The following is a 23,518-nucleotide window of genomic DNA, read 5'->3' as shown; positions in this document are numbered from 1 at the left end:
TGTGTGTGTGTGTGTGTGTAGTCTATGTAAATTTTATAAACATATAAATACTTTATCCATAGGTAAAGGTGATTACAATTTTTTTTATGGTGTCCTTGTTTCGGTGTAATTATACATTTAAGTACTGAGTAATAACGTACTTAACAAGGTTAGTGTTAGGATAAGCATTTGGTTTAGGTTTACTGCATGTAATCATGCATGATTTACTATAGTAAGAACATGTAATATAACAAAGACTCTGTAAAAAAAGTGTTATTTTAAAACTTTAGCAAAAGTACAAATATAAATATACAATGGTAAAAATATTTTGCATTAAAATCATGATTTATTCATGTTTGCTTTAGCTACTTTTTCAAATCAAAGCCTAGGATGCTGCAGTGTCTATGTGGACCTCAGAGAACACTCCCTCTGAATGGGCTTTACAGGAAGCTACAAGCTGAAAAATCTTACACTACTGGATGATTGACAGCATAACAATACCATAACCCAGTGGGGGCCCGGACAGCGAGAGATACAGAGAAACAGACAGAGAGAAAGGAAGAGAACAGAAGGAGACATGGGTCTGAATATGTTCTGAAAAGGAGAAAAAAAAACAGTAACAGAAAAAGCAAAGGCCTTGTGTACCCATGAGACTCTGGAGCACTGAACAAGAGAAAATGAAAATTATATGTCCTTTCAGCAGCTGGTCTGGACCATCTGCACACACCTTTGCTTAATGCAGCTAAGTGCACTTGAGGAGGATAGAAAACTAAGAGACGGTGGGATTCAAAGGAGAGTTAAATGCTGTGAACAAGCTCTCTCCATAACTTTTTAACCAGAAGGTCAAACTAGGACAATGTCCTACCAGTTCTCACCATTTTTTCTTTGTTCAAAGATATACCAAAGACAATACAGGGAAATGTCAAACTGTTTTTAGTGGAAAGCACCCAGAACAAGCTTCGCCACTGAATAAAAATAATTTGAACCTTGCTGTTGTTGTCTTTGTTTGTTGCCCAAACATGCTGTAATGCACACTTCCACAAAACAGACAAATTCATTATTTACCAAAAATAAACAAATAAATAAATAAAATGTTATTGCTATTAATCAGCAAATGTTTTTGAAATAATTTTACAGTGATTGCACTATAATATATATAGAAATATAAATATTATAAATATAATAAAAAAATATAAATATATCACTACAAAATTTGACCCCCCCCCCCCTCCTGCCATAAACAATTTACTGTGTCCTTTCCTTCCTGTTCTCTTCTTTTAGACTGTGCGGGAAATAAACTCATCGTTGGAAGCTTGACCATCACAGACGTTGTTTCAAGGCACGGTAAAATGGTCTAACAAATCATGCATCTGACAATAATGTTGCTCTGACTGAATCACTATGTGGATCCATATGTCAAGTCCAGACCATTGCCGTGAAAGCTCTGGCAAAATAAAGATGACACAGATGCGGCCAATCTATCAAATCCTTTTCATCATACACAGGAAATGCTGAGCACTGGCCACTTTGGCAAAAGCAAAGGAGAAGTGACTCAAATAAATTTCTCCAATGATTACTGCCACAATATAAAAATGGGAGCTATCATTAATACTGTGCTAATGCTTGACTATAATTCATCTGCTCGGAGCTTAGAATAATTGTTCTGACACTCGGACAGAGACGCATAAATCCTTCGTTCTGTTCGGAGAGAGTGTTTGGCATTGAACCAGTCCTGAAGCGGAGCACTGGCATTTCAGACCTAAACCAACATCAAGAGGCTTCTGCTCGCACCGAGGCGTGACGTTTAAAATGGACCCCGCTGCTTTGAGGAGATTCAACTTTGGTCCAGTCATGTCCATTTACCTAAATGTCACCCAGCCATTCACTTTTCCTCTCAGCAGGAAGCAATGTGCTCTTCTGCAAAGACTAGACTCTTTAATATTTTAGTGTCTTAGAGATGCTTATGATTTACCTTAATGTGTGTGAATAAAGTGACATTAATGCTTATATTACTGCTCACATATAGGCCTGTGCATTCAAGACATGCAAAGGTCGAGCACTAGATGATTTTATATCCCATGTAACACTAGAGTGCTCTTATTCAATTTTTCTTACAGGTCTTTAACATACAATGAGATATTAATAGTAAAACGTGCAGTTGTTTTGTTTTAAGAGAGAAATGTGATATAGATGGTAGATATGATAGAGGTTTCAGAAGCAGTGCTCTTTCTGATTCTCTGTTGATATCTCATTACGTCCATTTAAATAAGGGTTAGCTCAAATAAAACTGCATAACTTATTTTGTCAGCGTTTATTAGGTTGGTAAAATGTGCATTATTACTCTTAAGTGTCCTGCTCCGATATTTTAACCAGATTTCTTACTACAAACAAAACACAATAACGTCAATCATCTCAAAATGTTGGCTAATTCACAAATATACATATGTATAGATACTTAACAAAGTGTTTGCTCCGTTTGCAAGCATGTGGGTTATTAATTAACTCTAAAGGTTAATATATGGTTGAATCAAAGTGTCAGATTTGACAGTTTGTGGGATATAAATGACCCGCGCGCATCTATCATTACGCGCGAGCGAGTATTTGTGTCTGACGCATCAGGAGCGCGCGTGGTACATGTCCATAAGCATAAAATATCAATAAAACAATAATAAATAAGCCTCGTTACATGCCAGATGTGAAAGAGAAGTCCGTACTGATTCCTCCTGCAGCATTTCCAAACCATCATAAAAAATAAAAATAAAACCCTCGGCTCCATACCTTACTGCGTTTCCTCCTGTTCTTCAGTGAATCTCGTTCATTCTTCAGTCCTTCTGTCGTTTATCTGTCGGTTCCTCCTTCTTCGTCCGGATGCATGCAGATCAAAAACAAATAGCCCGAATGGAGCAGTCCATAGAATTAACGGAGGGAGAAAATTCGTGATAAAGACGTGCAAAACGCCGAAAAACAATCCGACATGTTAAGTTAATATTCAAATGACCGCACTCGCAAAATCATAACAAAACAACTTGCATTGTCGTGCGATGTTTGACAAGCCACTCACTGGTGATAATACTAATAAGTCCACACGAGACGCCGATGAGCGAATAAAATATCGTCCGCAGTCCTTTTTTCAGCACTGAACATAACGCGAAACGTCTCCCCAAATCCAAGGAAAACACAGAAGCGCAGACATGTCAGGAGTGGACGCAGGACAGCCAGTAAGTGTTCGGATTCCTTGTCGTATTTAACACACACATTGGAACAAAAATGAAAGGTTGTAGTGTCGACCCATGTGTGTCCTCCCGCCTCGAAACCAGCAGTAGCTCTGTCTCCCTCCGTCTGGAGAAGCGTAACGTCGTTGTGTTGTATCTCTCTCACACCGCACACCGACTGACTTCTTAGCTGAACCCAATCTAAATTAAAATGACTATACCATATCCAGGTTTATTCATTTGCACCTTGCCTGACCGTGCGCCAAATAACCATATATTATTCTCAATGTCTGATTCATTGATTGATTCAACCTCGGATCTGGTAAATAAATAAGGACTTGCTTATATGCAGATAAAAAAGGCTGCTATAATTAAATCAATAATGAATGTAGCTGTTATGAATATGAAGGTCTTCTGACTCTTCCGACAAATGCCTTGATGTCCGCTGTCCAGAATGTGTGGTGGGGTGAAATCGTGTGATTATTCAGACGGCTCCGTGTGGGATGCCTCTCAGTTGGGCTTTCACGGTTTAGGGGTGTATTAAAGGGGCGTGGTATGCGCGGGGGCGGGGTTATGACACATTGAGCGTATATTAGATGGGCGGTGCATGTCTCGGGGGAGTGGTTTATTACAGGTGATAATTATAATCCTCAAGTCTAGACAGATAGACTAACATCTACCAAATTATTATAATAATGGTAATTATTATTGGACTTTTTTTCCCCTCACAAAATGTATATTTGTGACTTTTAGCTGACGCTTAACTATAACTGTTAAACTGCTATGACCTGTGCATGTGGGTCGATATTTATTAACACAAACTTTAAAATAGGGATCACAATGCAATAATTAGGTCTACTACACATTAGTATTGATGTAATTAATTATGCATGTAGCACGGAGTCTGTAAAGTGCTACATTATCTTTTTGAAATCAATTTTAATCAAGAGTCACTAGTCTACTCATTACTGAGAGATGTACAGTAATGTGGTCAATAAAGACTTATGATTAAATCTATTTTTAAAATTTAATTCCCACAAAGGTATTAGTTATATATATATATATATATATATATATATATATATATATATATATATAGGCTGCATACCAATTACAGTTGGCCTATGCCAGTGTCCTCTGTGACAGGCTGTTTCGTTAAGATTCAGTGTTGACCTTAAGGGATTTGGTTAGTGCTCTATTTGAAGGGCAGTCATGATCACATTAACTGTCAAATCAGAGAAAACTGGCTCAAAGTCAACAGGATAGCCTACATTTTCCTTTTATTACCACATACATAGCAATGAACCATTTCCCCTGACAAGAGAGCATCAATATGTGCTCAGACTTTTGATTTTCTCAGATAATCTATGAGGATCGAATGTCCTCTGCTTCCTATTACAACTTGCCATCCCAATTTCCTATAGGGACACACTCATATGTATTTTTAGTTTATGTATTCAACTAATGTCCCACAAACAAGACTGGTGTTGTTTAGATTATCAATATAGTATCACTACAGGTAATCACAGCCCTGCTGATATTTTTGTAAAAACAGTTCAGTATGTTACAGTAATACTGTATATTGTATAATATTGTATATTTTAGTCAACATATCACCAGTTACTTTATATGTTTTTGTTCCACCAGCAAATATGGTTACAAACTAAGTCAGAACTTTAATGTACATGGTGTGTGTAATCATCTATCACTAGGAATATGGAGATAGAGAGAGAGAAGGTAGGAGATATTATAGGGAAGTAGAAACATCCTATAGTATTCTTTAGATAAAAACATAACATCTATATTATGCTCACATTTTTTGCAATCTAAAACTGAACTCTCAGCTGCATCGTCCAGTCATGTTTATATGTCTGTGACCTTGCCACCCTGCTGTTCCTGAAGAGTAGGCTCCAAAATCTGTTGAAAAACAGTTTTCTAACCAATAGACTAAGTGAATTTACTGAAATTGGTTAAAACGTCAAATGCTGTGATTCGCCCAGTCATAGCCTCCAGATTTCAACTGTGAAAAGTGCAACCTAAATGGGTATGTTTACCAGATAAAAATACAAACCACAAACCTGACAGAGGTAAAATGCTGAATGATCAGAGTTTGGTGGTCATCTCTACACACAACCATAAATATCTTCCTCAACATAAAAAACTAGTCATAGAAAATGTAGAAATTAGAAATATAATTTCTATATAAAAATGTATTTATCTTAAATAGTACTATGTGAACATGATGATGGAAATGATAATATAATATATATATATATATATATATATATATATATATATATATATATATATATATATATATATATATATATATATATATATATATATATATATATATAATTAGCCCTTAACTTTTTATTAAGTTTACAGTATTTTATCTTGAGCGCTGTGTTTTTAGAATGTTGTCATGTATGACACCCTGCAAAAGTTGCGAGCACAACAAACACATTTATAACGCATTTAAAAAAAGAATAACAATGGAAAAGTAACATAGTGCAACATACAGTACATACTAATTCTGTACTGTCTAAATTCTCTTGTAGCACTAACAGTTTTTATTTTAGTGTATTTAATTCACCATTTAAAAATAAATGTTTTTACTCTTTTATTTGTTAGCCCATTATTACAAATTTACTTTTTAAAGAAGTGTCATGAATGCATTTACACAGCAATTACAACTGTATACTTTGGGGCTGAGGTGGGTGACAGCAGGCAACATTTAGTCTGGCCTTTATGCGGCATTACATCTTTACATTAAATTTTGCAGACACAAAGCATCCTTAACTTGGCTTTGAAAATATGCCTTAATATAGAATTCCAATATCGGCCATTTATCATCAGCCATACCGTGCAAAGAAGGATCAGCTTGTCTGTCATATCTGTGCATCTGAGGTATCATTCATATCCATAGCAAGATGTGTTTAATACTCATGCCCAATACAAAAAGTTTAATACTTTGTATAAGGGATTTGAAAAAGATCTAACCACCACTTGCAAATGACAAATTCACACATGCATTTCTCTTTACTCAGCAAACTAGAACAAAAATCTCAAACTACAAAGGTCATTGAAAAACCTGAAGAGATTCCAAGCTTCAACTTTTCTTTTTTTTTCTTCTTCTTTTTTGTGCGCCATAGTAAAAGAACACAGCGATGACTGCCAAACTAAGAGAAGAGCTCTCTACATGTCATGTTTTTCTCCACTTTAATGCAAAGACTTCATTAGATTCGGTATGCTGATTCAGACGAGCTACATCCTCCTCATGGTGAGAGCTCATTTCAGGGACAAATGTGACTGCTTGAGAAAAGGAAGACCCAAGAAAAGAAACAATCATCCGATGGCTTTCTTACGCTCCACTATGCCACTTCAAGACCTCATCTTCCATCAGCGATCATCAATGCCCTTCATCTGACAGGTGGATCTTCATAAATAGTAGCACCACAAAACCTAGCTCGCGCTGCTCACTCACTCTCGGTCTCTTGATCTGTTTCTCTTTCTCTTTTGCAATATGAAATAGTCCATTATCTGCTCTCAGGGCTAATTGGTGTATTAACGCCATGCTGTGGGTGACAGAGGGAGCAAGGGAGACGCTGGATGAATATGGATGAGAGAGAGTCAGAACGTTTGTGTGCACATGAGAGAGAAAGACTGGGGGAGGGAGTTGTGCAGAGTGAAAATTGGAGGCCAAGGTAAATCTTTTCAGCAACACAAGTGTTTGAGAGGTAGATGGTGAAATTGCTAGTGGTGGTGGGGAGATGGAAAAAAAATGTCCAGTAATGGCTGAGTTTTTTTTTTTTTTTTCAGGCGGCCTTCTCTCTATCCTTCTCTACTCCTCTCTCACCGACATTGCCCATCAGCCCAATTATCCACTTTCCGTGGCGCCAGTGCCAGCATATGGAAATGCAAATTGCACAGAGAAATGTTTTCCTTTTTTCAAAAGCAGTAGAAGGTAAGTAGCTCTCGAGGACGGGAGGAGACAGAGGAAGCACGTGCACGCTTGTGTGTGTGTGTTGGTGGGAAGTACAATTCTGGATGCTGCGCATCACCTCTCCACGTATTCCCAAGCGTTTTCAAGTTGCTTAAAGGAAAAGTTCATCCAAAAAATGAATATTTGCTGGAAATGTACTCACCCTCAGGCCATCCAAGATGTAGATGAGGTTGTTTCCTTATCAGAACAGATTTGGAGAAATTTTGCATGTCATCATTTGCTCACCAGTGGATCCTCTGCAGTGAATGGGTGCTGTCAGAATGGCAGCTGATAAATACATAATAATAATAATCCAGAAGTAATTGACACATCTCCAGTCCATCAGTTAATATCTAATAAAGCAAAAAGCTTTAAAGCTCCATCATTAAGAGGTTTTTAACTTCAAACTGTTGCTTCCGACTAAATACACATCCTCTATCAATAATATTGCTTTCTCCAGTGAAAAACTCATCTAGTCTGAATCAGGAGAGAAATATGTACTGATCAAACACTGTTTTGACTGAAAAGCAGTCAAAAACAGTTCTGGACAATAAGGTGTTGGTTTATTTTGATCTGAGAGGACAATGGACTTTTTCACAGGAGGAAGCATTATTGTGGATCACTGGTATTTTGACCAGAAAATGCTTGAATGATGGATTTGTTGCAGACAAACACACAGCTGTTCACAAGACGTTAAGTGATGGACTGGAGTCACGTGCATTACTTATGGATTATTGTGATATTTTTATCAACTGTTTGGACTCTTATTCTGAAAGCACTCATTTACTGCAGAGGATCCATTGGTGTACAAGAGATGTAATGTTAGATTCCTCCAATTCTCTTCTGATGAAGAAACTAATCCATCTACATCTTGGACTACATGAGGGTGTGTACAGGCACTTTTCTCCGCATCTTCTTCGTATTCCTGCATCTCTCCTATGCAAAAGCCCTCAGGCTGCCAAGTTAGCATGCAGCTTCCAGCACTTTAGGTTTACACATCAAAGGTCCATTTCTGTTCCCTCTTGCACAACATGGAGACATTCATGATTATTCCGATAAGCTGCTGATATCCTCCAGGGTGGAAAGGATCAAATCAGAGGCTTTGTTGTGTTCATTATGCACACTCTTTCCAGTCACCTATCCTCACGGCTCCTCCGGAGAGCCACAAAGGCGACACCTCGAATCTGCCACATGCTCAATTATTTTCAATTATACCCATTGGCCTCCCTTGTATCTTTTCCCGTAACTTAATTGTGATCCGAAATGACTTGTTGATTGACAGCAGAAGGCAATTGGAGGCGTGAGAGATGGTGGCCCCTCTGGTAATTATCACAGATTGGTGTCAAGCACACATATTCCGCAACTCCCTCTCTATCTGACAACAGCCTTCTGCATCAGTGCAATCCCTCAGATGGGACCGAGGATGTCACAGTCGGCGATATTGTAGTCATTTTAAAACTAGCGTATGGTGTGTTAACTGCAGTGGTTTTGTAGTAATGCAAGACATAATGCCTGGTAGGGCCTTTCCCGGCAATTTCATGCTGAACTATCTTTGATGTCTAGATGATATTGGTTGTTACAAGTCTTTGTGAATTACATAAAGAGCAGCAAAGAAGAGCTCCATAAAGACATTTAATCCAGGGTCATCGGGGTGTCTCATTTCTAAGGTGATGTACTATGCTTACTCATCATTCTCTGCATTATATACTAAAGAGCAGCAATCAGAGGCATGTCTTGATTGTTTTGCTATATTAGATCGTTATAAAGACAGAGTGGTATTGTAAATGACACGACTGACAGAGCTGCCATGGACTTGTTTCAGGACCACGGATAGCTCAGACATTCCACTATGTTATTTCAGCACCATGGACAGCACACTGACAGTACATTCAGTTTTCAATTGCATTCACATATAGCTTTATTTTTTTAAGCAATCCAAAAATACTTAAAATAAATAATAATAAAAAAGAAAGATATGCAGTCTCATTTGATTATTTTATATTGTTTATTTATTTAGTACAAAAAGCATCACATTAGTTTAAACACTTAAACATGGTGCCCTAACCAGACACAACACAGCATGATATGATGTCACGACACACGGCACAAGGTGTGTTGTCCATGTGAATAAGAGTTTTTATCCCTAACCAGCCATGACTGCAATATATGATGAGCAATGGGGTATGCTATTTTTATAATAGCTTCCATTTCCATTATGCCACAGCTTGTAACAAGAACATACAAACTATATGTCCAAATGCAATGTTATTTTAGTATCACTGAGATATTATTATCGTTTTTATTAATATTTTGGATTCATTTTTTATTTTAGTAAAACTACTAAATAAACTAAAAATAGTAAAGCACTTTGAATTACCATTGTGTATACAATTTGCCATATTAATAAACTTGCCTTGCCTTTTATATTTTCTGTTCTTATTTCGATTTTAGTTTTTTGTGTTTCTGTCATTTTTGTTATTTTTTATTATTAGTTGTATATTGAAGTTATTTTAGTTTTATAAATGTTGCCTTTGCAATTCGCTGAAATAAAATAGGTTAATTTTTTATTATTTTTTTTATTTTATTTCAGTTTACTTCAAGTAAAAAGCATGTTTTTTTATCGTTTTAGTTTCAGCTCTAACTATAATAGTTTTAACTATGATAATCCTGATCCAATGACAATGATAATCTCAGATACTGATCATGTGCTTTATTATTATTATTATTATTATTATTTAAAGGGGTTAGTACAAACATCAATGTAAGGGACTTTAATAAGCATAATGAAAGTGATAATGAGATGTTCACCTCAGCTCTTCAAACTTAAAAGGAAAACAAGAATGTTTAAACTGTAAACAAACAATAATGTTCTAGGATAAAGATTGCACCAGTCCCTTTGTTTATTAAAATAAATAATATTAAAATTATTATATATTCTAGTAATTTGATTATGTACCTCCATTTCCATTTCATTGAGAGTGCAAGACAGCACTTGCAGAGAAACAGCCCACCCACATGCTATTCTGATTGGCTCTGGTTTGTGTTTGATTTTGTTGCATCTTGTAACTGCGTCGCGTCTGGTGTAGACAAATTGTTTCTCGCTGTAATTCTATAGTGTCATGTAGGAAATCATAATGTTACAAACTTAAGATCCAAAACTGTACTTGCCGAGCAAAATCATAACAAAATTTTACTTCATGACATGCCTAAAAACATGGTCATCCTCTTTTCTTCTGAATATATAGTATATACCATAGTATAACAAAATCTCTACAGGACGACATATTTCTACCATTGCACAGTATAGACCAACCAGCCCATGTTCTCAAAACACAGCAAAAATCAATAATGTTTGTGTTCGTTTTGCACAAATATCAGTCTATAATATTTTGATCATAGACATCAAACTGATTGTTGAGGATACAGTTTTTTTGCAAAAAGATTTATAAACAACAAAAAATAAAAATCTTTAGAGAGACTGCCCCTTTAAGGGCAAACAAAGAACGAACTGGACTTAATTTCAGTATAAAAATCAGGCCAACAACTTGTTTGGAGTTGTTTATAAATTGTAAGATAAAAACTCGCAATTACCTTATTATTATTATACTGTGGTGGAAACAAGCTTCCATACAAATGTATTTTTACCCCTAAGCAAACAGCGAAAAGAACTTTGCTGTGAGTATATCAGGCCCTTTGCAATCCAACCTTTCAAAAGTCTCATTTAGAACCATGGACAGCACCCAAAAATGCTCTCGACCACACATGGCGCCATTCTTTGACTTGTCGTCATGTACACCATGACCTCATGAATGAGTGAGAGCTGCAATGTAATTGTCCCATATTATGAAAATTAGACACAGAGGCCAGACAAAGAATATTGAGCAAACAGAGATGACGATGTGGGTGGTCTCGACGGGGTAAAGAAGCAGGAAAGCGTGTAAAATATAATATAAAGAGGGAAGTTTCTAGAGGAGAGAGAACTCACAGTCCAGCTGGCTCCATGTCTCCACTACCACACATCCAATTATAAAGTCTAGAAGCAGCTTAACTGGCTGCCACAGGCTGGTGAGGAGCCAGTGTTGTATGCAATCATCAGCCCATAGGGTCACTCCGACTCGCCTGACAACACCCACACCCTGCCACTGAGCTGCCTAAATGAGCAGCGCCAACAGAAAACTCCTCTAATGTCATTAAGGGCCTAATAAGTTTTAATTGGGAGGAGATCTTAACTTGGAGCCCTAATTGCATCTGATTAAAGACAATATTAGTTTTTCTGCTGGTAAATTGGTTGGGGAGTAGAACCGAGACGGTTTTAGTGGGATCAATGTGGCCCTACTGGAGATATTGTTGAAAGATAAGAACTAAAGCGGACATTGAGGCCAGATAGTGGGATGAGAAATGAAGGCAGCGTGAATAAGCTTGGAATCTCTCACCAGTTCAAGGCTGCTCTTTTACACTGGACATAGAATGAAAATATAATGCTACCACATTCATGTCTCACCAAGCCTGTTTAACTAAGTAATATTTCACATATTTTCTTTCCATGCATATTGTAATGACAACAACGCGTTGCCGTTTCTGTAGTACAATCGCTTTGAATGAATGGGGTCAAATGGTAGGAACTCCTTTCAAATAGAGAAGTTTCACTACAAGTCTGTTTCATTCTGATCAATGGCATCAAAGAAAAGCAATACATAAGTGATGGCCTTAAATGCATCCCCACTCTAATATCCATTCAGCCCAACAATGGCCTACTATGCCTCATCATGTCAAACACTCCAGCTATTAACTCTGCCTGCTAGAGAAGCGACCTGTGGAAAGGATGGAACATGATGGGGATAATCACAGACCGGATTTAGCACTGTCTCTCAAACATTTGTCCGCTATCAGGGTCAAGTACAACAAAGCAGATTCCAATCTGCTCCGTACCCGAGCGACACATCCAGACTTCATAACTCACCTTGTGACAGCTGTGCTTGAGATTAGCCAACACTTCAAAGCATGAGCGCCGACAGATCCTCATAATCCCCATGCATTCCTTGGGCTCGAGCACATTTGTGGCGAACTGAGGCGGATCAGTGATAATTGAATGCAAGACATCGGAGACCGAGGTAAATTACGCCAACAACAGACAATATTTCCTATGATGTAAAAGATGATGCACTTTCTTAATTACCATCCTCATCTGACCAACTGCAAGTGTTCTTTTATTTTTCCAAACAACCTCTTCTGGACGGAATATGAGGGTCTAATGAGCTCCGGGTGTCCCTTGAAGCCTTCAGAAGCACCTTGCTACATGTTTCACTAATACACCAATTAGTCATGAGCTACAATTAGTGAAGAAGTGAGACCCCCAAAGCACATGTCCATAAGCAGTAAATGCTCTAATCTCTCAGCTCTATGGCCATCATCACTTCTTTACTTCACTCATCCTCCTCTGCGCACTCCCACCTGCATGGTGCATATTAGGGGAGCTCAGCAGGCTTCTGCTAGCATGTGCATGTATGAGTGTAAGAATGTGTCTACGTTTGCAGGTCGGTGTCTGTATTTAACTGGGCTGGGACTGGCTGATCGGGCCAGATGAGTAGTGTGTATCAAGAGACATGGAAAGTCAGGGAAGCAGAAATGAGTTTTAAAATTACAAACTAAAATACACTCAAAGTGCAAATCTAGCATGACCGCCGTATCTGATTTCCCCACAACTGCCTCACTTCTTTTGCTACCAAAGGAAAACCAGTGAACCTCATAAATGGGGTCCGGCATCAGTCTAATTGATGGCGAAGAAGTGGTGTTGTTCACAATGTTTTTGGGCTGCAATATTTTTGCCATGCAAATATGTGAATTATCAAACTGAACCCACAGTGTTGTGGTATGATTGTGTGTGAGAGCACTTTCATGAATATTCAAAGCCATTACATCAGCACAAGTGGTTCTCGGCTAGTTTTGCTTCAGGACTCAGATTTCACAACAACAACAAACAAAAAATCAAATACTTGTTAAATGTATAAATATTACATAGCAGCAAGTGTAGACAAAAGTGTTTTATTGAAAAATTAGAGTGCCAAGATAAAAAAAGATATCTTTTTAAATATGTGCTTCACCACAAAAAAAAAAAAAAAAAAAAATAATAATAATAATAATTTTTTGACACTGATAACAATAAGGAAATAAGCATATTAGAATGTTTTCTGAATGAAGGGTGGAGTAATGATTTCTGAAAATTGAGCTGTCATCACAACAGTAAATTACATTTTAAAATATATTAAAAAAGAAATGGTTGTAGTATCATTGTATTGTTGTAATAATACTTTAAAATATTACAGGTTTTTTATGGTGGCTGAGAGAGCTCAACGCGTTGCAATTTAAGAAAACACATGCAAATTGGAAAAACACCAGCAAAAAAAAAAAAAAAACATCTTCATCAGTTTGACAACAAAAGACTTGGAAATTGACATGATTAAAACATGATTAAATGTAAAACGTTACTTAAGATGGCTAACTTTAATATCCTCAACTAAATATAATTTCAAGGTTAATGAAAATAAATTTGCAACGCTTAATTAATTGTTTCTGAATGTGCATGTGTTGTGAGGATTTGCAGCTTATTTCGTTAATGCATGTGTTGTGAGGATTTGCAGCACGTTTCATTATATACATGTGTTGTGATGGGTTTGCAGTGCATTTCGTTATATGCATGTGTTGTGATGGGTTTGCAGTGCATTTCGTTATATGCATGTGTTGTGATGATTTGCAGCGCGTTTCGTTATATGCATGTGTTGTGATGATTTGCAGCGCGTTTCGTTATATGCATGTGTTGTGATGATTTGCAGCGCGTTTCGTTATATGCATGTGTTGTGATGATTTGCAGCGCGTTTCGTTATATGCATGTGTTGTGATGATTTGCAGCGCGTTTCGTTATATGCATGTGTTGTGATGATTTGCAGCGCGTTTCGTTATATGCATGTGTTGTGAGGATTTGCAGCACGTTTCGTTATATGCATGTGTTGTGATGATTTGCAGCGCGTTTCGTTATATGCATGTGTTGTGATGATTTGCAGCGCGTTTCGTTATATGCATGTGTTGTGATGATTTGCAGCGTGTTTCGTTATATGCATGTGTTGTAATGATTTGAAACACTTGTGTTAAACTGTGTCAAACTGATGAAGATGTTTTCTTCATTTGCTGATGTTTTTTCAATTTGCATGTGTTTTATTAAGTTGCAGCGTGTTGAGCTCTCTCGGCCAACGTAGTTTTTACTGTATTTTTGAGAATAAGAGCCATCTTAGTTGATTAATACTTACCTACCCCAAACTTGATGGTTTGGGGTAGGTAAACAAAACAAAACAAAATGGTAGTTTGTATAAGAAATAATAATTAAAGATTATTTCGAACTACTTGTGGTTTCCTTTTCAGTAATTTCACTTTATCATGCTTGTGTCCAACTTATGATATCAGGACCATTGTATCACCCTGAAATTTCAATGTTTTCATGTTATCAATAATTCGTAGCACAAAACGAACCAATGCAAATGTTTATCCTTGTTTCAAGTAAATTCATATTTAATAAAGTGTGGGCTCCATTTTCTCTTACACTGTTTAGATTTGTCCACGGTTTTTAAGGATGAGGGAATGTAACACTGCCTGTTCATGTTTGCATCTAATAGCCTCTACGAACTGACAGATGAAAATATTGCATAGTTAACAAGAGCACATCCTTTGACATCAACAACAAAAACATTAAAAGTATTCCTGCTCCCTTTTAAAACCTGATAAGCTAGTTTATTTTTTGCTAACTATGCATGCTTATTAAGTTGCTTGCACTCTATTTTTTCTTTTAACTGTTCACCTTCTGTCCATAACCCTATATCAGAACAGACCTGTGAACATTTTTGGGAGGATGTGACCCATTAGTTGAGAACCACTGCAATAGCATGTTGGTTTCCTGTTTAATGAACACTGTCTCACCTTTGTGGATTCCTAAAAACAGCTGCGTGAAGAGAAGTTCTTCTCACCTTCTTCATCAGCTGCTGAGTATCTTGAACCTGAGGTTAACTGCAACTAATTAAGTAAAATATTACAGTCATTTGAGCAGTGTGAGAGACAAAGTGAAAGAAGCATCTCTATGCTTGGGTATCACACTCTTCAAAAATGTCCCTCTGCCCATTAATTTATACATACTCAGTGTATCTTTCTTGCGCTCGTTCTCCCTCTCTTTTCTGTTCTGGTTTTATCCCTCCCCTGCTAATGGACACCCCCCATGTCTGGCTAATCAAAAATCAATTAAAAACACCTCGACGCCAAGTCTCGAGAGCTACCCCGGCTGAGGGAAGGTTAGAAGCGCTTCCCGCACGCTCTCTCTCTCTTTCTCTCGAGCACACACACATACACTCTCTCTCTCCCCTCCTCTCGTGATCTTTCTCTCGTCTCCATCCTCTCCCAGGCTCCGCCCTCCTGTCTACTGGAAGTTGGGAACATGATTTACGAGAAGCGAGGACGTCATTTATATATTTTTTTTCCTCGTGCATCCTCTCATTTATTTATTAGATTTCTCTTCCTGTCTCTGGTGGAGAGGAGGATGGGATTAGTGGAGAGTGGTTGAGGGGCCAGACCAGCTGACTGGCGGGCTTGCAGACATGGAGCAGATCTGTCCCTGGCTTAATATCATTAGCACTACTGCTGCTGTCCCCGGGTAGACGCAAAGCACATACACGCAGACAGATGAAAACATTAAAACTATTAAAACTGTCTGCTCGTGAATATAAATCTGCTGAACTTTGGGTATGTGAGTGCATGCACATGGATGAAAATCATTTTTCTCTGGGTGTGGCAAAGATCAAGAGCAATTGCAATTTGCAAAGTGCCACCTAATTATATAAATTAATTACTAATTACATGGCTTAGAGGGTTATTTAATTACTTAAAAGCAATTTGTATGCATAGCAAAACAACTATTATTGGTTTGGTTACAGTACAGCAATGCAGGTACATTATGTCCTGTGCATCCTCTAAATGCTTTTTGAATGTGAACACTTGAATGTAAAATGTAAAAATCAGTGTCTAACAAAAAGACAAATTATATCAGAGTTTGTGATTATCAATGGCTTGATGCGGATGCGAATTTCTAGAAAGCAGGGCGGCTGAAAACAACAGTGGAAAACTTGCTGTGCAAAAAAAAAAAATATTTTTGCAATTTTACCCAATATCAATTTAAAAATCCACTAAATATATGGAAATTGACCATGTTGGGAGTAGACAATAGGGATGATCAGGAGGAAATATCACTTCTTCTGCCTGGTCAGCAAGGAAAATTCATGCATTAATGCTGATAATCTCAAAATGTGTATTGTATTGATATACAGTACATCAGTCTATTGCTAATCTGCACATAAAAATCTAACAAGACATACTGATAGTAGGTATCTTTCAGAAATAAAAATAAAACAATAATTATTGCATTATACATTTAAAAATAAATATTTCTTCAGTATTTCTGCTTCAAAAATTCATGTTTCATTCAACGTGCTACTTGCGGTTTCTTAATTATTCATAATTTTACCAGTAATTTTACAACTTGTTTCTAGAATTTTTGTTTTGTTTTTCAGGACAGGAAAAAAAACACTTAAATCATGACAACAAAGATAGAAAATAACATTTCCAGATAAGAGAGCAGTTATTAAAAACGATGATACTGATCAGACTTTTTAAATAACTGCCCTCTTATCTGGATATTTTGATACCAACATAATATGTCTTTGTTTGGATTAGCTTGAATTTATTTTTATTTTTTTATTTTTTTTATAAAAAAAAAAAATGCTGGACTGGTTAATTAAGCAAGCTAATCAAACAGATGACATTATCTTTTTATAAAATGCAAAATACAGACTCATAAAAGAGCCCTGACTCTAAAATCTGATTATATGTGCTACATTCGAAGCTGTTTCTGACACCTGTGACTGTGTTTGTGACATATAAGGTAAAGACGATGATTATCTGTCATGTAGGGCACTAACATGACACATACACACACTTATCTGCTTCAGAAAACAAGGACAACAACACACATGAACACATGTGAACTGATGCAGAAAACAAGCTTTGGTTCAGGTGTGAATAGCGTCGACTCCAGCAGGAGAGAGAGAGAGAGAATAGGGCTTCATCTTTGTCATCTATCTTTCAGGATAAATCTGAAGTACTGTTCCCCATCTCTCTGCGCTCATTTGCACTTCCTCTCTATCAAACAAGGTGTTACTGATCCATGCGGCCAGAGCGACTAGGACAGCATGTAACCTCTCAATACATCGCCCCATCCTTCTATCAACATTGAGCAGAGATTGCCCAGCATGCTCAAATTACACAGCCCTACCAGCCTGCACCGGGAACGAGGGAGAAATAGAAATCGGAGAAAAACAGAGGACAGGACAGAGAAGGGGATGAAGATAGTGAAACAAGAGGTCAGCTGAGGTGTTTCTAGCTTTTCAGTACTGGAGCACAGGGTCCCCGTTAAAAGAATAGTTCACCCAAACCTGAATATTTGCTAAAAAATCAACCTAGCCAAGATGTAGATGAGTTTATTTCTTTATCGGAACAGATTTTGGTGAAATGTCATCTTTTGTCACCATTTGCTCACCAATGAATTCTCTGCAGTGAATGGGTGCCGTTAGAAAGAGAGTCCAAACAGCTGATAAAAAAAAAATCACAATAATCCATTAGCAATCCACACCACTTTAGACATCAAGTAATCCATCAATAAGACATTTTTAATCTCAAACCATTATTTCTGGTCATGATATATTATTTCTGCAGTCCTCTATCCATAATAGTGCTTTCTCCAGGAGAAAAAGTCATCTAGTCTGAATCAAGGGAGAAATATGCACAGCTCAAGCACCGTTTACAAGTAAAAACAGTCCATAACAGTTCTAAACAAATAAATTGGTAAATTTGGATGAGAAATTATGGATTTTTGTGATGTTTTTATCAGATGGACTATCATTCTGACGGCACCCATTCACTGCAGATGATCCAATGGTGAGCAATAAAACTCATCTATATCTTGAATCTATTTTCAGCAAGTTTTTGGGTGAAACATTCATTTGAGAAAAATATGTGCACTTCTCAAAAGATTCTCGTCTTGACAAAAAATCTAACTTAAAAATATGACTTTTTTTGTCATCATCACATAAAGAGTAAGAAGTCACATTTTTACTGGGTCATTGAATTTGACATATTCAAATGATTTCTGAAGGATCATGTGACAGTAAAGACTAGAATAATGGCTGCTGAAAACGTATCTTTGCATCACATGAATAAATGACATTTTAAAATATATTCAAATAGAAAACAGTTACTTGAAATTGTAATAATATATCACAATATTACTGTTTTTACATTATTCTTTATTTTCAGACACATACTAATGCAGCCTTGGTGAGAATAACACACACACACACACACACACACACAAACACAATATATATATATATCCCATGGGGATCAGCAATGACAGGAAATGGACAGAAAAAAACTAAGTAAAGACAAAGAGCAGCAGGTTTTTTAAATCATGCACATATATCGCAAATGCAGGGAGGCTGAAACAGTTGAGGAAGTGAGTCGCCAATGAGAAAGGACTTTGATGGACAGAAGGAGACAACGCAGACTGGCTTTTGATGGATGGAGACACTGCTAGTAAATACACCCGGACCCAACCCCTCCCCTTCGTCCCTGCTGCCTCAGCACCAGCCAAACCGCGTGCCTCCTCTCCCCCACATAAGAAAGGTTAAGTCATGACAATATTGCTCCAGATCATGAAAATATTACCAATACTTCTTTCCCTGCCAGCCCATGGCAAACCCATCCATCTTCCCACTGGAGACGGCAGAAAAAGGAAAGGAGCTTAAGGAGCGGAGGAGAGACGTGCTAGACTACTTTTCAGAGAGATCTGTTTGTATAAATCCAAGAAATCTCTGTCCTGTGGAGATTGCAAGAGACAGCAGAAGAGGATTGAGAGGAACTCCGCTGTGGAAGCAGTACCGTTAAGGTCGGGTGGCACATTACACATGGAGGAACTGTTGGCCTGCTGTGTCCATTTTCCATAACTGTACTTGACGGAGGCAAAAACTGCGCTCACTTGAAGTAAATCCAACGCAATCCACATTCAATTACATTAGTCTAAAACACTCATTTTCCAAAACAGCATGCACTAAACCTATTACAATTTGTCCCACCAGAAACAAGTGTTCCCAAAGTCGAGGCCGCTAAAATAAAATCTCTTCTCAGATGCATGGTCATACAATTATATAAAATTTCCTTCTTTTCCAGTGTAAACTCTACATCAAATAATGTGAAGAATACGAGAGTTCATGATAAAGAAGGTGATCTAGAAACTTTGTTTGGGGGGGGGGGGTTACATTAATTATTTATTTGTATATATATTACACCAATCTACTTTAAAAGGGTTTTTTTTACACTTTATTTTTCTAATTATGGTCACATGTATCATCCTGGCATTTTAAACTTACTGTAAATCAGAAAAGTGCTCAAGGCTAACATCTACACATCCTCTTCACATTTTCTGTACATGTCCTCCATCCTAATAGATGAGATCGGCATCAGTTACATAAACGTCCTTAAAGCTCAGAGTTGAACATTGCTGGCACAAAAATGACTTAAAGCAATGTCATTATCAAAAACTAAATTAAAAACAAATGAAACTACTCGAAAGTTAGATAATGATAAATGTTTGCAGGACATCGAACGGTTCGTTTTAATTAGATTTGGCTGAATATGGTGCTAGACGAGGACTTCAAAAACCAGTCAAGGCTTTCTAAAGGTAAAACATCCTTGTTTCATAATCTTTGGATGACTTTGCCTCAAGAAACGACTTCTGTCACAAATCTACTGCCCTAATCGCAATCCATCGGCCACTATTTTAAATCACTGTGTTTTCAAATAAATCATTTTCCCGAAAGGAGTCCGCTGCAAGGTGAGTTGGGCTTTTAAAATCAGTCAACGTGCACTCCTCGCTGATCATTTCCCTCCTTTCCTAAAATGAAATAAGCAAAATCGCACTACCCATCAATTCATCAAGAAATACTTTTCCATCATGAGCGTGTCCTTGTCCTTCCTCACTTATTTTGTGCCCTAGTTGTAGAAGAGTCGGTTTCTCTCTCCGTACCTTGTCTAATCGCTCAAGCCACAAAATAAACCTCTGAAAATATGAGTTTCTGCCACAACGAACAAAGGCATGTAGTGTTTACCTGGAATTATTATTAGTATTTTTTTATATTATTAGTACTTTTGTATTCAAGAACAGAATGCTGTTAGGAAACATTTTAGATTTCCCTCCCATCTAAAGGTCGGCGTCTCTTTGCTGAACAATGTATTTAAATGTGTCTATGGGAGTCTGAAAAATCTTTATTATCCACTCATATTTGTTCCTCCCAAAGGTGATGCCATTCTCTGCTTTTGTGCCATGAGAAGAATAAGATGATATGCAGCATAATAAAGTCAAATACAGTGAATGAAAAGAATACGATTATATGCAGCTAGTCAAATCCAATTAAATAACATTTGGATGCAGATGGCAGGAAGAAAAAAAATTATTAAGCTTAACGAAGCCATAATAAACTAGTAAACGAAGGTTGAGCTTGTACTGAAGAGGACCACAGGAAGAGGTCTCAGCCCCCCAAATAATATGCTTTTAAAGGTACATTTTTATTATTTATTTATTTACTATTGCAATGCACTTGTTTAACTGCAAGACTTTTGAATGCTAGAATCTGATTGGTTGATGAATTTTCTATGAATGAGACGCATGGCTAGTAGTTCAAGTCTGGTTCTGACTTTAATATATGTCCATATCAGTGTTGAGTACTCGAGACTCGGACTCGGTCTTGGACTCGGTCTCGAGACCGTATTTTAATGGTCTCGGTCTTGTCATGGACTCGTGTGCATTTTGACTCGGTATTGACTCGGACTCGAACATATTAGGAATCGGACTTATGCCCGAGTCCACTCGAGTCCCAATCAAAATATTTCATGATTATTACTGTATGTTAATGTTTATTTAGATTGATGTATGTTTGAAACATCCAATGACTGGTGATTTTCTTTTGACGTGCGACGTTAGGTCAGCGACACACTGGATGTGTGGCGCAAGCGTCTTAGCTGCGTGGCGTGTCTGTTTTTAATTCGGCTCCCATGTTAACCGGTTAGATATTGCAGACTGCCTGCGTGAGACGCGCGTAAAACCAGTACATGCTAGAAATAGAACCGACGCCTATTTTTCACGCGACACGCGTGCATGTTGGAAGCGTTTCCAGGCAAAATATACTAGGAAAATATGTTTATATATAATTTTGTACACAAATACATATTAATTCATGACATTTTGATATTTGAAAGTCTATAGGTTGGCATAAAATCAGATATAAATGTAATTTAAAAAATAAATTAATAATGAACGATTTTCAAATATTGCACCTGTCAAACATACTCTATTGTGCCATCAATACTGTTGACGGTGTCCTATCAGTAGGTGTGTAAAAAAAAAAAAAAAGGAGAGGTCTCCCTCTATGTCACCTACAGCAGCAGCAGCGCGCCAAGCGCCGCGTGCAGGCACGCTTCTGGTGTGTAAAGACAGAAAACGCGAAGCAGCCACCACGCTTCTAGCACGCAGCAGAGACGCCACGCAGCCAGTGTGTCACCGGCCTTAAGTTACCCTCCTGCCATCCGCCTGTAGTGATCCCGCTTTCCAGAAAGCCACGTTGCTACATTATTTCTCTCAACTGTGTTATTTTTACAAAGTAGGACAAAATGGTCACAAAAAATATTGTTTAATTAAATTATATAATGAATACAGACACAGACTGACTGTCTCAACACTAAACATCTCCCCCAAAAACATGTCTGACAGAATCCATTGAACTAATATGGCATTTCATCCAGCTTTCTTCCCCTGGCACATACACACTTTTGCATGAAATTTTCCTGGACAGTCAGTCGGCTCTTGTGTGTATGCCCTCCGTAACTAAAAAAAAACTTGGACTAGTGTGTATTTTACCCTGCATTAAAACGCACCATCCAGGGAAATTAGCATTAGATTATCAGTTGCTGTTACAGAAAGTGATAAAATGGTAACTGTTGTCAGTCCCCGCTTCCTCTGCACCAGTAGAGAGTGTTTTTAGTTGGGGTGGATTGATCATGAGACCACATCGTGCTTGGTTGGGTAGCTGGATGGTCTCCTCACTTATTTTTTTGAAAAGTAATTATGCCCATCTGTAATCTTCACAACATCTAAAGTGCAGACATTGTAAGGATATTAGCAGTCATTAGTTAAGCTTCAATGTTAAAAGTTATGTAAAAGCTGTTACAGTTGAACATTTACAGGTATAGTGGTACAGTAATGTTACTTGTACTAGAAAGGTTATATGGATGTGTATAGTGGTACAACGATGTTATGTGAAAATGAGCACTTAATATTGACAAGTTACAATTCATAATACTAATAAAATTACCTTTACACCACATACTATGTGGCCCTTTTACCCTTTATTGTTTCCACCAAACATTTTACATACTCTTGAAGATTTCTTTAGGTCTTGTCAAAGACCCAATCTCTCTGGTCTCGGTCTTGACTCGGACTCGACCCTTTCTGAACTCGGTCTTGACTCGGACTCGACCCTTTCTGAACTCGGTCTTGACTCGGACTCGACCCTCTCTGGACTCGATCTGGACTCGGACTCGAATGAGCTGGTCTCGACTACAACACTGGTCCATATCTCTCCACCAAAAGATTTTGTTTATTTTAAAGGTCTTTACAGCCTACAACAGACAAAAAAATAATAATAATAATAATAATAATTTGCATTTACCAAGCCAATAAATAGAAACAAACAAGGTAATAAAAATGACAAACCATTTCCATGTTTTCCTCATAATGTTATGTTTTATTATTGACAGAAAGTACACTCTCTCTCACACACACACACATCTACACACACATACAATACAGACAAAAACACAGAGACATACACGCACACAGAAACCTGTTGTTATCACTGCCCCGTGACAGTTTCACGGCTGGAAAACGACATGACATTTCAACGTACTGAGGTAGTAATGTCACTGTTCTTGAACGATATGACTCTTCACACATGCTTCATACAGCAACGATTAATCTCTCTCTTTCTCTCTCACTGTCTGTAATAATTGCTTTATCAATGTCTCAATCCACATACTCCTACTAGCTCTAAAATGACTTTTTGAAATGAGATGTGTAAAAAAAAATTGCTATACAAAATGTCATGAAATGCATCATCTGAACAATATCTTGAGGTTTGCTAAC

The 23,518-nt window shown here is 37.4% G+C and overlaps 1 protein-coding gene across 2 annotated transcripts in view; it reads right to left on the bottom strand.

Moving 5' to 3' along the window:
• The window catches only part of adgrl1a (adhesion G protein-coupled receptor L1a), a 149,076-nt gene extending 145,392 nt beyond the window's left edge, over window positions 1-3,684 (bottom strand). For both annotated transcript variants that reach the window (XM_026215329.1, XM_026215336.1), the window contains exon 1: window positions 2,758-3,684. The gene's annotated coding sequence lies outside the window, so the exon portion shown is untranslated. The remainder of the gene's footprint in view (window positions 1-2,757) is intronic.
• Window positions 3,685-23,518: the final 19,834 nt, after the last annotated feature.

This window comes from Carassius auratus, chromosome 3 (assembly GCF_003368295.1).
Source record: "Carassius auratus strain Wakin chromosome 3, ASM336829v1, whole genome shotgun sequence".
NCBI classification, from domain to species: Eukaryota; Metazoa; Chordata; class Actinopteri; order Cypriniformes; family Cyprinidae; genus Carassius; species Carassius auratus.
Note: the sequence above shows the minus strand (reverse complement) of the source record. Positions and strands in the feature narration are given on the sequence as shown.